We start from the raw sequence: 18,664 nt of genomic DNA on the forward strand, positions 1-18,664 counted from the left end.
TCGACAAGGATCTCTAATAATTTGTTTAATAGCAAATAAAAACGATGCAATGCATGCATAACTCCAGCTTGGAAACATAAAAGCAAGGAGAATATAGCTAAAAAAGCCAAACCAAACTAGGAAAAGAGAACAAACATTTGTACAGAGTCCCCCCTGGTTGTACGGAGGTATCCATTTCAATACCTTTATCAGATTTTCAGTCATCAACTCGTGAAAGGGTAATTAAAAAGTGCATGTAAAACTTCTCTGTTCATATCTGTGAAAGAATTTGATTGCAGAAAAGGGAAAATGTCGGTTGTCCGATGAAATAAGTTACCTCGATTTGTTTAAAGTTTGGACACAAGGAAACAATTTGTAGTCGTGGATCAAGAAGCTTTCAGGAGTACGTGCACTTATTCCTCATCTTCTCCCTCAGCTATCATATTCAGATTCATGGTCTTCTCCCTCAGATTGAGACTCAGATTCGTTGTCTTCTCCCAAATTTAACTTCCCACAACCAATTATTTGAACCTTTCCTTGTCCGATCAAGTTTGACAGATCGGGCAACTTCCGTAAAGATTCACAAAAATAAATCTTCAAGATTTCCAAAGATTGTGGTAGTTCGCCTTGAATCTTAACCAGATTGTCACAACCAACTATGGATACCTCTCCCAGCCCCATCAAGCTCGACAGATTAGGCAATTTTCGCAAAGATCCACATGAATGAATCTTAAGGGCTTTCAAAGATTGGGGAAGTTCACCATGAATGTTAACTAGATTTCCACAGAGACCTATGGATACCTCTCGCAGCCCCATCAAGCTCGATAGATTTGGCAACTTCCGTAAGGATTCACATGAATAAATCTTCAAGGTTTTCAAAGATTGTGGTAGTTCGCCTTCAATCTCAACCAGATTGTCACAGCCATCTATGGATACCTCTCGCAGCCCCATCAAGCTCGACAGATTTGGAAACTTTCGTAAAGATCTCCAGGAATCAATCCCCAATTTTTCCAAAGATTGTGGTAGTTCGCCTGGAATCTCAATCAGATTACCACAACAACCTATATAAAGGTTTCGCAGCCCCATCAAGCTCGACAGATTTGGCAACTTCCGTAAAGATTCACATGATTTAATCTGCAATTTTTTCAAAGAGTGTGGTAATTCGCCTTGAATCTCAACCAGATTGCCACAAAAACCTATATATACCTCTTCCAGCCCCGTCAAGCTCAACATATTTGGCAACTTCCATAAAGATCTCCAGAAATCAATCTCCAATGTTTTCAAAGATTGTGGTAGTTCGCCATTAATCTCAACCAAATTGCCACAACAACCTATGGATACCTCTCGCAGCCCCGTCAAGCTCGACAGATTTGGCAGCTTCTGCAAAGATTCACATGAATCAATCTTTAGTTTTTCCAAAGATTGTGGTAGTTCGCCTTGAATTTCAACTAGATTGTCACAAGAACCAATGGATACCTCTCGCAGCCCCGTCAAGCTCGACAGATTTGGAAACTTCCGAAAAGATCTCAAGGATTTAATCTTCAATTTTTCCAAAGATTTTGGTAGTTCACCTTGAATCTCAAGCAGTTTGCCACAACAACCTATGGATACTTCTTGCAGCACCTTCAAGCTCGACAGGTTTGGAAACTTCCGTAAAGATTCACAGAAATTAATCTTCAATTTTTCCAAAGATTGTGGTAGTTCGCCTGGAATCTCAACTAGATTGCCACAAAAACCTATGGACACCTCTCGCAGCCCCATCAAGCTCGACAGATTTGGAAACCTCTGTAAAGATCTCCAAGTTTCAATCTCCAATATTTCCAAAGATTGTGGTAATTCACCGTGAATCTCAACCAGATTGCCACAACCACCTATGGATACCTCTCGCAGCCCCATCAAGCTCGATAGATTTGGCAACTTCCATAAAGATTTCCATGAATCAATCCTCAATTCTACTAAAGATTGTGGGAGTTCGCCTTGAAGTTGAATCTCAACCAGATTGCCACAACGGCTTATGGATACCTCTAACAGCCTCGTCAAACTTGACAGATTTGGCAACTTCCATAAAAATCTACAGTCAAAAATCTGCAATTTTTCCAAAAATTGTGGTAGGTCGCCTTGAATCTCAACCAGATTGTCACAATGGTGTACTCGAAGACTTCTCAGTTTGTTGAGATTACTTAGATCAGGCAATTTCTCCACCTGTTCAAGGTCCTTAAGCTCCAATTCTTGTAGGTTCTCCAAACAATCAAGGCCCTGAATCTCTGAGATTGCAGTGCAACAAATCTTGAGAGATGATAGGTTCTCCAAATTCGACAGATCCCCCATTGAGTGAAGTGACTTGCAATTAGATATATATAAGGAGGATAAATTTGAGAGAAGCCTCGATAGGTGACGCAGTTTAGGGCACTTGAGGTGAAGTAACTTGAGTTGAGGAGGGAGGCTAAGGTCTGCTCGCAAGGCGGTCACATAAGGAGACTCCAGGCGCAGGGACTCCAATTTGGTTAAGTTCCCAATCCACTGTGGCATTGAATCTTCCACAAGCCCATTAGATTTCACATCATCATCAGGTTGGGCAAATTGCAGATCCAATTCCTTTAAATTAACGAGGCATGAGAGATCCGGAAACATCTTCATATGCAACTTATGCAGTTCTAATCGGATAAGACTTTCAGGAAGCTTCGGCACTGCATATATTTGAAAATATCTCAATCTCAAAATCTTCAGGGATTGATTTCTATAGATGGAATTGCTGATGTTTACAAGGCTATCACCAGAATTTGTGCTCGAGATATCTATTTTATCGAGCTTCTCCATCGTCCAAACGGCATCGGGTATTTTGCTTACGGGAGTAAACGACATCTTCAGTATTGCCAAATTTTTCAAGTTCCTAATAGAGTCAGGTAGTTCTTCAATCCCCGTAAATCCTATATTCAGCTCAATTAGCGATTCCAAATTCCCAAGCTCATCCGGCAGCCTCTGAAGTTTTTCACAAAATTGTACATCCAAGGAAACTAAGCGCTTCAACCGACAAATCGATCCATCAATTTCAACTAATTTGTGACAACTTCTTAGGATCAAACGTTCTAAATTTGCCTGAGCAGAGAAGATGGGAGTTCTCTCCAAGTAATTGCTATAGCCCAGATTCAGCTCAATTAGCGATTCCAAATTCCCAAGCTCATCTGGCAGCCTCTGAAGTTTTTCACAAAATTGTGCATCCAAGGAAACTAAGCGCTTCAACTGACAAATCGATCCATCAATTTCGACTAATTTGCTACAACTTCTTAGGATCAAACGTTCTAAATTTGCCTGAGCAGAGAAGATGGGAGTTCTCTCCAAGTAATCGCAATAGCTCAGATTCAGCTCAATTAGCGATTCCAAATTCCCAAGCTCATCCGGCAGCCTCTGAAGTTTTTCACAAAATTGTACATCCAAGGAAACTAAGCGCTTCAACCGACAAATCGATCCATCAATTTCGACTAATTTGCTACAACTTCTTAGGATCAAACGTTCTAAATTTGCCTGAGCAGAGAAGATGGGAGTTCTCTCCAAGTAATCGCAATAGCTCAGATTCAGAACTTTCAAATTCTTCATCACCTATAAAAGAAAAATTAAGCAAAGATCACATTTGAATATAATAAAGCAGAATAATGAGTGTTGTCTAGCATATAGCATACCTTCATGTGGCCCCACCCCTTCCAATCATGCGTAATTTCACTAAAAGATAAATCAAGAAAAACAACATTCTCCATGGAGAAATTTTTAATCTTAAATGTTGGGGGAATGTTATGCCAAGAAAGCCATCGTAATCGTGGAAGGAGATCTGAATTCTCATTAGTTGGAAGAACATTTGACGGCGATTCATGCCGAAGAAGCCTCTCTTCTGCACAAAAATCTTCCTTTGAACTGTCTATTCTAAGGAACCTTAGATTTGAAAGGTTCTCAAAGCCTTCATAGGTAAAACGATGTTGCCACTGATGGTCCAACATGAGACAAAGAGCTTCAACTTCTTTATTTCCCTGCCCAAAGGGAAAATTTAAAAACAAAAAAACTGGAAGGGAAACGCATTTATTCAAGTCCGCTATATTAAGCAGTTAAGTTCAGTACTATAATTCCTGTAGTCCTAAAAGAGCAAAAAATAGGTTGAGGAAGTGGTAATGGTGCTAGACAACACAAAAAAGTAACTGGCTTTCTTCCTTTGAAAAACATCCAAAAATATTGGGAATTTGATTGGGGGGATTTTACCTTATGTTTCCCCAGCAAATCTAATCCCTCCTTAGGATCCCACACCCTACTTTGCTTCTCTATTTTCATCTCACTTTTTTGACGAACAATTTCTCTTCCGAGGTCTCTGAGTTGGTCGTGCATCCACACTTGATTATTCTCTGTCATCTTAATCAAAGACATATTCTGCAGAACTTCCATGGCATCTTCCGGATATTTAGATTCATCCCAAAAATAAACCACAATGTCTTTGTGATATCCAATGAAAAGACAAGCAATATCAAGGAATATATCTTGTTGCCGAATATCTAAAGCATCATAGCTTATTCTCAACTTACTCTGAACCGTCGCATGAGGAACATTTTCCAACTTCTTCAATGTGAGATCCCACTTTTCCTTGTTAGTGCGACATAAAAGTGAACCTATGACCTCAAGAGTAAGCGGAAGACCTCTAGCAATGGCTATCACCCTCGTGGATTGATCGATATACTCATCCAAAGGATAATCTCTTCTAAAGGCATGTTTGCTAAAAAGTTGAAGAGATTGATCGCGATCCATGCAGCTAAGCTCATAACTGCAGTCCACTTCGGGAACCTCAAGAATGTCTTTATTCCTTGTAGTAATAATTATTTTGCTTCCTTTTCCTAACCAATCACGCTTACCTACAAGTGGATGAATATGATTCTCTCCTTCCACATCATCCAGAAGAAGGAGCACCCTTTTATTGGACAACCTGTTTTTAATTGCCTGAGTAGCTTCATCAGTGCCTTTTATATCCATGAATTTCAATTTGAGGATGTCAGAGATGAGTTGATTCTGCAAGCATTGAATTCCATTACCTTTTGACCTTTCTCGAATGTCGTGAAGAAAGCAACAATTCTCAAAGTCATTCGAAAGCTTATTGTAGATCATTTTCGCGACAGTAGTCTTTCCGATGCCACCCATCCCGTGAATTCCTATAATTCGTGTTTCATTTGTCCCAGCACCTATCATTTCCATGATCACATCCACATGGTTGTCGACACTGACCAAGCAGTCCGATAATACCAGATAAGCCTTTTTCAACTCACTAAAAACCTTCTGAGTAAGTTTTCTTGCAAACTCTCCTTCTTGCCTAGTGTTTGTCGAAGGCAAAAGATAATGAGTTAGAAAATTGTGTTGAATTAAACTATGCTCTGACAAGATGAATTCAAGATGTGTTCTTCAAGGATTTGTTCAGTTGTAAATGAATTAGCGTTGGCACTTACAGTTAATGAATGAACTGAATTGGAAAAAAAATATGTCGGTTGGAATAAGATGGGACAAAATGGGGATTGTGCTATTACTTAGCCTGTTTTCTGCGGTATAACTTCAATAGCACAGAATTTAATTTCAACAAGGCTAACGCAAATCTAGAAAAGAAACCATATGAAATTCAACGAGTTTTAATGATCCAAGACACATGAGATGGAATGCTAAAACTAATCACCTGTTGGCCATGCTGTGCAGGTCCCATCCGTTTATAAAGGACACTTCTTGGAGAGCAGTCTTCCACTCACGCATCGTCTCTTTGTTGTATCGCTTCTTCTTTATATGTGAACGAAAGGCCTCTCCATAACCTCCGATCTGGTGCCGAACCTCTGAAGGTGCCACATCATAAAAAATGGGCATGATCTTTTGTCCCCCAGTTTTCTTGCACTCAACCATCTGGGCTAGCTCCTTGAGACACCACACGCTGGAGGCATAACCTTTCGAAAAGATAGGTATTGAGATCTTCGACTGATTAATTGCTTGAAGAAGTTCTGAGGGAAACTCTTCCCCAACGCGGTGGTCTTCATCGTCCTTAAATACACGGATTCCTGCATCTACGAGACTGGTGTAAAGGAAGTCGGTGAAACCAGCTCGAGTATCTGGTCCCCTAAAGCTCAAGAATACTTCATAGTCATATCCGGAAGATGTTGCCGTTTCGTTGAGCGGTGGCGAAGTGGAAGTAGGATCAGCACTCTCCGTGGTTCCCTTATTTTTAGCCGAATCACTATCTGCTCTGCCCTCTCCAGCGATCTGACCTGGTCTTTTCTTCTTCAGGAATTCTATGAACAGGATAGCAGAGAGAGCGACGGCAGCAACCGTCGCCATACAGGGCAACCAAAAGTACTCAAACATCTTTCGAGTTCAAAAAACAGGCGAATGGTGGAATAGCAGAGATGAGAGGTAGCAGTTGAGATCAGGATGGAGTAAGTACAAGAAGCCTAGGCACTTAAGATCAGGAGAGAGTTCGGCTAATTAGTTGAAGTGGTCTTTGATTGGGCGCACGAAAGCTGGTTCGCCAAATCGACCGCAATAATAGGGGAGAAAAGACGGGAGGGAAATAGTGGGGAAAGGTCAAAAGAATAGGGCGTTGCCTTGACCCTTGTGGGGGGAATCCGAACGCGTTTGTCTTTTGAGAAAAAGAACAAAGGAAAAACAAGGAAGAGGGTACGGAAGAAAATTGGACACTTTCACATGGGAAGAAAGCATTTAGTAGGACCCGACCCGACCCCACCCCACCCCACCCCACGCGTGTCCAACTTTGGTTCCCTCCCTCCATAGATGTTTTTGGGTGTTCCTTCCCCTGATGTGACCCTTTTGGAATCATTTCATGAAAAATAATTATAAGAAGTAATAATACTAGAAAAAAAATAAATTTTAGAATCCCCTATTCTTTATTACTCCCTTACAGGCTCACCCTGCTTTTCTATCGAAATGCTGCATGCCAATAGATGCAGGGAAGCTGAAAGGTAAGGAAATATACGTGCCGTGTCATGTAATGTAATATCCACGAACTCTCCTAGTAATCTCCACACATACAAAACCTCAAATAGCAGTAATCTCGCCTTTGCTCTATGTGAACATCTCCATCCGACTGAGTTGGATTGATTCGACAATCACATTGAACGAGAACTTCAATTATTCTTGTCGTGGACCAGAAGTATCGGTATATAAACAGAGACACGGGACGGACATAGTTGCATTTGACCGCAGAAAACACAAAGGAAAGAACAAAAAGGATAGTAGGGTGTCAGAAATGAATCGAATAATCGAATTGAATTAAACTAAAATTTCGTGTATTTTCAATTCAATTCGATTTTCGATTCAATTAATAGCAAGACAATTTAGACACCTTAATAGTTAAGTTCGGATCAGTTGGCAGATATCAATCTTTTCCTTCTCTTCACGCGCGCTCTCTCGCTCCTCCTTTACTGCTTCAATCTCTCTCCTCCTTTTCTCTCGTCTCCCTCGCTCCTCTTCGCCTGCTTGTTCTTCTTCTCGCTGGTCCCCTCCTTCGGGAGAAGAGATTGTTTTTTTTTTTTTTGGGTCGAATCGAGAGAAGAGATAGAGAGAGAAAGAAACGGTTGGAGGAGAGACCGAGCAATCACATCATGCGGTGACAAGGGACCTGACACTGCTCCTCCTGAGCTGAGGGAAAGTCGCTGACTGTATTGTCTGCCCCGCATCTAAAGCACCCCTCCTTCTCTCTCTTCCCATGACTTTTTTTCAAACGCCTGGCAGAGTAGCCGGAGTCAGAGGAGGACCGGCGTGGCTTTATGGCGAGGGCCTCGGCGGCAGAGGCGGGGCCTGGGCCGTGAAGTTGCTGCAGCTGCTGCGGGAGCTGCTGCTCATCGTGCTGGCATGGCTGGAATTCAAAGCCTCGATGCTGCTGAGTTCACCGTCCGAGTCACGGCGGTGTTCGATCATCCTCTCTTAAGAGAGAAAAAGCCCTGACACGTTCTTAGGGACTTGGTTCTCTCTCTAGAAGAGGAGGCAGAAGAAGAGACTGGGAAGTCTAAAAAAAATTGGATCGGCAACATTTCACGTTCCGTGATGCGTAAGTTGGGTCTCCAAGACCAACCAAGCACATGCGCTTCGATCAACGTCGTCTCTTCTCAGATCTCAAGAACGAAAATCTTCCCTTTCGAACGGTTGGTTCTGGAGATTTGGCCCTCCCACTCTCCTTTTTGAGTGCATACTTAATTACTGACACACATCCTTTCGTTTGATGGCAAAAACTAAAATACGAATCCTGCGCTTTGGCGGCTGTTTGAATTCTTGCCTAAGTTCGACCGAAAACAAAAAGTTCTTGCCTAAGGTATTCCTACTACCAAAACATCAATGTATATAATAAGTACTTCAGCTGTACTTGCAAGCGTGAGTATTGAAGTGGTGGAATGGTATTGGAAAGTTAAAACAGCGTACACACCACGGCTAACAAAGTACCCTTCCAATAATCAAGAATAGATTGATTTTTCTCGAGGGAGAACGTGAATGAGTTCGCATTTGACATTAGGGATTGCGGTGGTGCAATGTTATTTGGAAGTTTGACTTGACGTTGATTCTAATCCCCAAATTTCTGCACCACGTGTCCAGTGATTTTGCCCGTTAAGAAACGTAAATAATTGTCAACTTTGGCGGGCTAGAGTGATGCTGCAAGTGCAAGGAATCATCCTTATTGACCAATTTTGCAGCCAAACTGGCCCCACGGCACTCTGCATATTCACCCCAATCCTGGCTTCTAAGTTCAATGACCTGCGGAAAAGTCATCCAAAAATTCTTCTTCGTTTAGCAAAAAGTAACTTTCAAAGAAATATTTTTAAAATTTTTCAGTTTTGATTCACGGAAAATGAAAGAGTGGAGAAATTTTTTTTTAGTCGATAAAGAAAATACATTTGAAAGTAAGGAAAATGATTTCAAAAGAGGAAATCATTTTCCCCACTCCAACTCCACTCCTTCATATATTATTTTTTATTTTTCTTTTCTTTTGTTCTTTTCTTTCTTCGTCCGATAGTTGCCGGCCACGATGAGGCGAGGCGAGGCGAGGCTCGAGCTCATGTGTGGCCAGTCGCGGGCCATTGCCGCGGCCGATGACCAGCCGAAAAAGTAAAAAAGAAAAAATGAAAATGAAATTTGATTACTTTCAAAAAATACTAAGAGACCATCAAATCTAAGGTTTCTTAATGCTCATGGTTTGTGGGAAGATGCAGAAGGGAGGCTTCTTTGGCAGAATCGCCATCAAATGTTCCTCCAACCACTGCTTTTCAGGAGAAGTCAAGTCTCCTTCCATAATTACGATGGCTTTCTTGGCATCACATTCCCCCAACTTTTAATATTACAAATTTCTCGATGGAGAATGTAGTCGGTCTTGATCTTAAGAGTAAAATTACGCATGATTAGAAGGGGTGGAACCACACGAGGGGGCGTACTTGCATTTTTAACAACTTCAGGAGTTTTAAATTTCAAAGGGAGAACGTGAACATAGCACGGCAGAAAATTACGCATGGCAAAGTCTTTCCTCGACCATTAACCACAGGTACATAATGACTGCATTTCGGGGCTTCGCCGCAAATTTTCGTGACCTGAAAGATATGTAGACCAACAGAGAAGAATTATGAATAATGTGAACAAGAAGGTGGAGATATTACATGACAATCCATCTGCTAATACGTTTAGGGAAATTACATCGTCGTGCTTTTAGAAAAGTACAAGGAAGAAAATCCATACAGAAAACCTCTTCAAAATTAGACAGGTTCCCCCCTGCTTATGAGAGAGGACTAAAGACAAGAGGTCAAATATTAAGAAATATATTGCTGTTCATGTTTCTCCTGTCTGCATCTTTAAGCTTTGTCCATTGACGACACTATTCTTCTACCGAAAAGTACACGCAAGATGAACAACAAATGGTGCAATTTGGCCTCTATGCATGACTTCCACGTTCTTCCACAAATGCCCGGTTGTTCCTAGGCATCTTTTTGTTTCCCCAAGTACCACCGAGTCTGCATTATAGGTCACTTCATTCCGGAAGGGTGCATATCTCCTTCCATGCCTCTGCATTGAACCAGAACCTTTCTTCAGCTGAATATATAGAGTCAGAAAGGAGATATCAAACCTCAACAATGGCATAATGATCCTGGCCCGCGTGCTTCAGAAGGATAAGTCCAGCGTTCCGGCATTTACTGAGTAGTGACCACCTTCTTCATTGCTACACCAGCTACTTTATAAGCATAGTAGTGCGAAAATGAGCGAGGCTTTCCAGTTAAAAGTGCCTACACAGACGGAGATACGCAAATTCTAGTACGTCACGAGTGAAATATATAGTTATCGAAATCGATGCAAATCTTTAAACGTACATGGATTATAGGTTTTGCGAAGTCACCTTCTAATCCAATCCAGATTAAGCAAGGGAACTCGGCTTATGCAACAAAAAAGAACACTGTCTCATTAATTTAAGCGGCCTCCGTCGCTTTGCACAAGTCAAAGATACATTGAAGGAGCTACTGCTCTCCTCGACCAAATCAAGCAATTATATCATCAAAATATCCTCACGCAACAGAGTTAACAACCCTCTAATCCCTCATTTCCTACAAAAATCGATCCCTTCGACCATGGCAGCCAGAAATTCCTGGCATGAAGAACACCAGCTTTATACCTTGGGACAGTCCCAGCCATGTAATTTTCTTCCTGTATGTCTCACCGATCTTGTCCTCAAGACACTACCTACTCGTGTGGCAATTGTGACGACAAATAGCAAGGATGTAAATATACAGAGTTCAATGAAGAGGGCGTGAAATTGCAAGTACACACTTATTATGTCAGTTGAGATTGGACTCGCAAATCAGCTTCGAGTCTATTACAGAAATTTACCTCAACATCGTTCCTTCGATAGAATCTTCCTTTCAGCATGAACTCTTGGTCGAGAAAATCAGTTTTTGGGTCGTACTCCGCCCTGCATTGTAGTAGTGCATGTTGTAAAGTGAACCACAGAAAGGCTGTCAAGCCTGTCAAGCGACTAACGAGATTTTACCGCCAGCAGCATCGCATTTGGAAATGAAATCCTCAAGGAAGACCATGACTCGAACATTGCCATGCGGTGTGAGTCTTTCGCGTTTTGGATAACTGGCCATGCAACGATTCATAATGACCAGAATCCAAAAAGAAAGCCAAAAATATGCCTAAGAGATCGAGTTGCGCCACTTACACTGTTTGATCATTTTCCAACTTTCCCAGCACTCCTTAGGAAACTTCTTACCAAATGCGTGAGGTGAGAACACGATCAAACCCCTCATACAACTCGAAATCAATCCATCAACTTCATAACAGCGGATGGAATCGGAACGAGACTCCCAAAAGATCAAGAGCACTTTCTATGACTAGGACCGCACAGTGTAATTGCCTATTCGTCCATCACCAAGTCCCTCGCGATCTCGCACATTAGCTCGTCGCGGGTCATGCACATCCAGGTCGTGTTTTTCCCTGCACTGCCGTCGAGCCACCATGTCCAGTCCAACGGGAAGGGCAGCAGCATGTCATCCATCATGGAGGACACAATTCCCCACGACGGCAACAACGGCGAGTGGTGGTGGGACGCGAACGGGGCGGTTGGGTGTTCAGTTGAGTACGAGAAGCCACAATCGTCGATTGGGCGTTCTGTTCCTCTATGTGCTTTGAACAGACTATAGACGCATTGGACATGGCATGACATAATCACACAAAGTTAAATTATCTGAATTGCTAGGAAGTTACCTGATTTTCATCTAGTATTTTTCGTTATGAGCAACTTTGCTCTAGTTTAAAAACGCACGGAAAAATCTAACAAAAATTGCCTCATAACAAAATATTTTGATCATTAAATAATGAAATTGCAAATCGGAAATGGAAAAAAGTCCAAGATTGTTCAAATCAAACCTTTTTTGATAAGATTGTTCATAAGAGAAAAAAAAAACTCAAATTTTAAAGGATAAGTGTGTTGGAAGTATACACGGCCGGTTCGGTGGAACCGGCCGTGTATACTCCCGGTTCCTGCCCGGAATCGGCGGTTCATTCCGATTCCTTTTTTAATAATAATTTTTAAAATAATAAATAATAAAATAAACATAATAAATTATAAATTATAAAATACAATTAAATTGTACATTGTAATAAAATATGGGAAAAAAAAGAAGAAGGAATGGGCTTGAAGTTAATGAATTATCATTAAGCGCCTACATATCTTCTTGGGGATAAAAGAATCAAAGCCCATGTAGTTCTTTTACCTTTGAGAACCCCAACTTACCTCATCGTCAATCGTCGCTAGCCGTTGTGGTACCCGTGACGGTGGTATCTCCAACATCATCGCTAAAAAATTCGTGTTCACGATCTAACTCTTGGTGTCGATATTTCGCCTTCGTCCAATCGCCGACATAAGCTTGAGCTTCCACAGAGTCCGGGCTTAATCTTGAACGGCGAGAGTCCAAAATTAATCCTCCGGCACTAAATGCTTGTTCAACTGCAACCGCTGAAGAAGGGGTTGCTAATATTTAACGAGCGATGAGGGCGAGAACTGGATAATCGATTTGGTGACTCTTCCACCACTTCGGGATTTGAAATCGTACTATGTTACGCATCACGAAACTCAAATTGAGTGGTTAAATATTTTTCTAATTCGGAAATACTACCTGTTGCCCCTTTTTGTTTTTTTTGCCTACTCTTAAGCATATTATACCCTCTACTAAGTGAACTACCACCTTCGCTACGTGAGGCAGTAGATTGTAAAGATCCGGAATCACTTAAACCATATCTACTACAAAATTCTCCATATAATGCTACTATAGATTCTTTAACATCTCCTAGTATATTTGAAATATCTATTGAATCTTCCAAATGTAAACAATCATGATAATACATATTCAAATAATCTTGTAAACCGTCTAATTTAATACGTGGATTAAAAACAATACCAACTAAATAGACAAGAGGAATTTGCAAATAATAATGCAACCATTTTTCTCGCATTACTAAAATAGTTCGACCTAATTCGGTATCATTTTCATATTCACTAAAAACACTACTAATATTAACACACTCTATTAAAAATAAATGTGTTGTAGGATAATAAATACCAGATAAAGTCTTAGTAGCATCATTAAAAATTTTCAAAATATCTAAAATTTTCTTGCAAACGTCCCAATGTTGAGGAAGTAAAGTAATTTCGGGAATATTTTGTGAAATAAACATACATAATAAATCTTTATATTCAAAAGTTTGCCAAAGCAACTCGTACGTAAAATTCCAACGAGTGGGAATATCTTTTGGAAATCTTCTTGCCCTTCTCCCATTTTGTTTACAAAATTTTCCCCATGATTTCATACAATGGGGACGACTCCATAAAAATTTAATTGCACTTTTTATTGGGGCGAGAGAAGTGTCAAGAGTTCGTAAACTATCTTGTACACATAAATTTAAAACATGACAAGCACATCTAATGTGAAAAAATTGTCCGCCAAAAGTGGGTTTGCAAATATTTTCTAATTCGGGAATAGAAGCGGTATTTGCGGCGGCATTATCAAAACCAATTGAAAATACTTTATTTATTAAATTATATTCTTCTAAAACTTGCCTAATTATTCTATAAATATTATGAGCCGAATGTCTTTCATCAAAAACTCGGAATGCAATAAGTCTTTTTTGAATCGTCCAATCGTCACCTATCCAATGACACGTGACACCCATATAAAAATGAATTTGCCAATGATCACTCCAAATATCGCTACCTATATGCACACGTCCATTGAATTCCGCAAAAAATTTTGCTAAAGATTTTTTTCCTTTTTTATAAAGATGAAAAACTTCGTTTAAGAGTATTTTTGGAATAGTTGGCGCTTCGAACCAACGCGAGTATTTATCAAATATTTCATATTAAAATTTTCACCAGTATTAAACGGAGCATGATCAAGGGCAACATATTCACCTAATGTTTGTTTATAAAATGCTTGAGTGAAACGAAATATAGGATGAAGATTAGAAGTGGCGTACCCGGAAATTTGTTGTTGCGTATTGTCGATCCCCGCTTGCGTTGGATGTTTTTTCGTCAAATGCCGATGGAATGTTCCGTAGCCGTCTCCTTTCGTAAATTTATATGTTTGCGAACAATATTTACATTTTATATTATAATTACCTTCGCCTTCATCACGTACCTTGTCGAAGTGTAGCCACAAGTCGGATGTATTATCTCGGCCCTTCCGTTCCGGCTCATTTGCCGTTGACGTTTCTTCGACACCGGTGGGAGGATGAAGACTTTCTTGTGTTGGGATGTGCTCGATGTTCGGAATCGGGACATAGTTGATATTATCGTTGTCGTCTTCCCAACTTGCATACTCACGAGGATCATATTCGGGAATGGGATACTCGGAATCTCCCATAGTCATCTTGCCCTTGTCGGCATTTCTGCTTCCACTTGCCATTTTTGAGAGAATTGATCGGAAATCCGATTGAGAGAATTGGGAGAATTTGAGCGATTTCGGAGGATTTCGGAGAGAATTCGAGAGATTGTTCGGAGAATTTGTGACAAAAATGAAAGGGGAAGCATATGTATTTATAGGCAAGAATTATTTTTAATTCTTTTTTTTTATTTTATTTTACAAGCAACGGCTCTTTGGGCCGTTGCCAACGGCCTAAAGGGGCGTGGCGGGCCGGGGCGAGAGCCGTTGGTCTCTGCGCCCGGCCCGCCTTTATTTTTTTTTATTTTTTTTTCTTCTTTCACGGTTCCGGGCCGGTTCCCACGGTTCCGAGTTGGAACCGTGGGCCCGATCAATGGGCCGGTTCCGAGCCCACGGGCCCAAATGGCACCCTCTAGTTGGAAGTCTTAAAACTTATCACCAAAGTACAATTGAGCCTTAAAACTTGTAAAAAGTGCAATTAAATGCTAAAACTTGTCAAATTGATACGATTAGGTCTTTCTATTAATTCCGTCCAATTTGGCTAACGAAAAATGCTGACATAATTTTTTTTTTCTCTCTCCTATGTGGTGATGATAACGTGATTAAAGCATGAAATATAAGGCTAAAATGACGTTGTTTTGGCCCAAATCTCATTTTAATACAAATATTATTTAAATTAAATTTTAAAAATAAGCTAAATAATAATAATAATAATAATAATAATAAGAAAAGAGGAGCATTGTTGGAACGAGAGTTGTAAGCTTTTACCTTCCATTTCTGATATGCAGGAATTGACATTAGCGGAGACCAGAAGTACTTGACACTGTATGATAAGCCAGAGTTTGTACATCACAGTAAATGCCACATCACAACGCCAAAACGTAGAAAAAGATATACCGTCGTCAATTCTACCTGTTAACTGAGCTAGCAACAACTTACCTCTATAAAAAGAACCCGTAAGCTTTTCTTACTTATTACCAAGAGAAAGAGCTCAGGCCATTGTATAGGACTCTCTCGTCGTTTAGTGATTCTCCTTATCGATATTGAAAACTAAAGCTCCATTCCTAAGATAACGAACAAGTGAATGAATGAGCTTCCATCATGGATTAAAACATAGATTTGACTATATCCTCCATTGTTTAAGGTATAACAAAGTTCTGACCAAAAAAAAAAAAAAACAGTTATAACAAAGTCAAGTTTTACAAGGCATTGCTATAAGGTTCAAATTTAAAGTACAAACTAGCAAGTTCCGAAGATCTGCACTTGGTTGTGGATGCAGGACCTTTCAAGTACCACTTGCACTTCTCGGCTGAGCATGTCTTCCAAAATTTTCAAGAAAAGGCTGAATCTTCTAAACAATGCCGGACATTGCATCTTTTGAACCTCTTCAAGTTGAAACGGTCAGAGGCCTTACACATGCTATCCCTCTCTGTGAAGTATTTCAACCTGATCAACTCATATTAAGGATGGCAGGGCCTTCGATTAACATTTCTTCCAAAGGCAGAGCAAAGTTCATACTAGCACAATAATCTAGTGCCACTGACTGTAACTTCTTCAAATGAGTCGGATCAGCAAAACTCTCCCATAGTCCAAGATCAAAGAGCTCCAGAATTTGTAAAATCTCCAAACAGTCCAGGCGTTGAATCTCCCTTATTGCAGGCTCCCCAATTCTTAGTTCTGACAGTCTTCAAATTTGAGAGATCCATCACTGTTCTCATCGACCATCAAGATTCAACCCCCCAAATAACATAAACTTGAGGGAAGCCTTGGGAGGCACAGCAAATAAGCACCGCAGTTCTAGTCTTTTAAGTTGAGAAAGATGACCAATATCGGTTGATAATGTGGTTACAACAGCAGACAACAAGCTCAAGACTCCAGTTTATTTAATCTCACAACTCACCATGGCATTGGATCTTCCTCAAGTTGACAATTGTCCACGGGTTATGCCAGCCACAAATCTTTTGGCATTTGCAGTTGCAAGCTTTCACCTGTGCTGCATTTATTTCTTCAAGCTTTTACAGCATCCATAAGGTACTAGGTATCTTTCCAATGGAACTATTATTCATCCTCACTACTTTCATACTTTTCATGGCTCCCATTCAATTGGTAGCCCTTTAATGCACATGTAGGAGATATCCAACTCAAATATCGATTGTAATTGCCAATTGAGTCCAGAAGCCTCTCTATACGTCTACACACTTTCAAAGACAAGTAATCAAGGTTTGTAAGAGCTCCAATGGCCAGGGAAAGTAGTGCAATTACGGTTCTTCTAAGAGAGAGTCTCAATAGCCATGTCAGGCGACCAGTTGAAAAGAATATATTCGATGATGAACAAAAAGCACTGAGAATTTCAAGATCCTTCGGCGCTTGATATTTAGCATTGAAGAATTCAGTAATGACCGAATGTCAAAGATGTTACCCATGAGTGCATTCAATTGATTCTTCTGGTCAACATCATTAAAAAGGACGAGAACTCTTTCACTAAATAGCCTATCTTTAATTGTCTGATCCCTTCAACGACATTACTTATTTCTGTCAATTTCCTTTTGAGGACATTGGAGATGAGTTATTCTGCAAAAAATGAAAGCCCTTGAGCTCTGAAGTTTTACAGATGTTAGAAAGGAAAAAAAAAAAGCGACAGTTCTCAAAACCATGTGAAAGCTGATTATATAGAAGTTTGGCGAGAGTTGCCTCTCCGGCCCATTCCATGAACTCCAACAATTCATGACAGTTGACTTGGCAAGACAATGACCATCTCCAGCTTTAAACAGAACCTATCATGGAACGATTCCTAATCCCAAGTGACTTATCATATGTCCTAGGCACCGATATTACTGAAATTTAGCCTTCACTATAAGATAATTTATGATACCTTGGAAATGGAAGGTTTGCTGCACCAACCATTGATGCCGGGGCCACCATGCTAGTGAATTTCCTCTTTCTTCATTTTATAACTTCTCCACAACATTTGCACATCCCCCTAAGAAGCGCAGCTTTCCTGAATAAATAAACTGAACATAAGCATATCAAGGCAGTGTCTGTCTTCTTCACAGTTGCAACAATGAGTTGATTATGCTGTAAAGTTCTAGAAGAAGAACCATAGTTATGTGACCTTCCAACACACGTTCCATCCAATTTTTGCAGTACAAGGAAGTTATCTCCAATGTGAAGCAGAGGGTATCTTCTTCGAAATATGTGAAGCAGCAAATTGACAAGGGCATCTAATAATTTGTTGAATAACAAAGAAAAGCAATGCAATTGCAGGCATAACTCCAGCAGGGAAACATAAAAGCAAGGAGAATATAGCTGAAAAAGCCAAACTTAACTAGGAAAAGAGAACGAATATTTGTACATAATTAAGAACCCCCCCCTGGTTGTACGGAGGTAATCCATTTCAATACCTTCATCAACTTGTGAAAGGGTAGTTAAAAAAGTTCATGTGAAACTTCTCTGTTCATATCTGTGAAAGAGTTTGATTGGAGAAAAGGGAAAACATTCATTGTCAGATCAAATAAGTTACCTCAATTTGTTTAAAGTTTGAACACAAGGAAACAATTTGTGGCCGTAGATCAAGAAGCTTTCAAGAGAACGTGCACTTATTCCCCATCTTCTCTCTCAGATTTCACATTCAGATTCATGGTCTTCTCCCTCAAATCAGATTCAAATTAGTCGTCTTCTCTCAAATTTAATTTCTCGCAACCAAATATACAAACCCGACCCGGTCCCATCAAGTTCGACAAATCAGGCAACTTTCGTAAAGACTCACAAGAATCAATCCGAAAGGTTCCCAAAGACTCTGGTAGTTTGCCTTGAATCTCAACCAGATTGCCACAACGACATATGGATATCTCTTGCAGCCCCATCAAGCTCGACAGACGAGGCAACTTCTGTAGAGATTCACAGGAATCAATCCGAAAGGTTTTCAAAGACACTGGTAGTTCGCCTTGAATCTCAACCAGATTGCCACAACGACGTATGGTTGCCTCTCGCAGCCCCATACTGCCCGACAGATTAGGCAACTTTCGTAAAGATTTACAGGAATCAATCCGAAAGGTTTCCAAAGACTCTGGTAGTTCGCCTTGAATCTCAACTAGATTGCCACAACGACGTATGGATACATCTCGCAGCCCCATCAAGCTCGACAGATTAGGCAACTTCCGCAAAGATATACAGGAATCAATCCGAAAGGATTCCAAAGACTCTGGTATTTCACCTTGAACCTCAACCAAATTGCCACAATTACATATGGATACCTC

The 18,664-nt window shown here is 40.4% G+C and overlaps 2 protein-coding genes and 1 long non-coding RNA gene across 4 annotated transcripts in view; 1 reads left to right on the forward strand and 2 right to left on the reverse strand.

Annotated features, from left to right (window-relative positions):
- The window catches only part of LOC115728660 (disease resistance protein L6-like), a 344,958-nt gene that overhangs the window by 321,514 nt on the left and 4,780 nt on the right, over positions 1-18,664 (reverse strand). The window lies entirely within an intron of this gene.
- The window catches only part of LOC115728661 (disease resistance protein RUN1-like), a 1,102,447-nt gene that overhangs the window by 705 nt on the left and 1,083,078 nt on the right, over positions 1-18,664 (reverse strand). The gene's annotated exons all lie outside the window — the stretch shown is intronic.
- LOC125313787 lies at positions 154-18,083 on the forward strand. The gene is made up of 3 exons (XR_007197400.1): positions 154-290; positions 5,101-5,106; positions 17,915-18,083. It is a non-coding gene; the product is annotated as an uncharacterized LOC125313787 (long non-coding RNA).

Source organism: Rhodamnia argentea, chromosome 1 (assembly GCF_020921035.1).
Source record: "Rhodamnia argentea isolate NSW1041297 chromosome 1, ASM2092103v1, whole genome shotgun sequence".
NCBI classification, from domain to species: domain Eukaryota; kingdom Viridiplantae; phylum Streptophyta; class Magnoliopsida; order Myrtales; family Myrtaceae; genus Rhodamnia; species Rhodamnia argentea.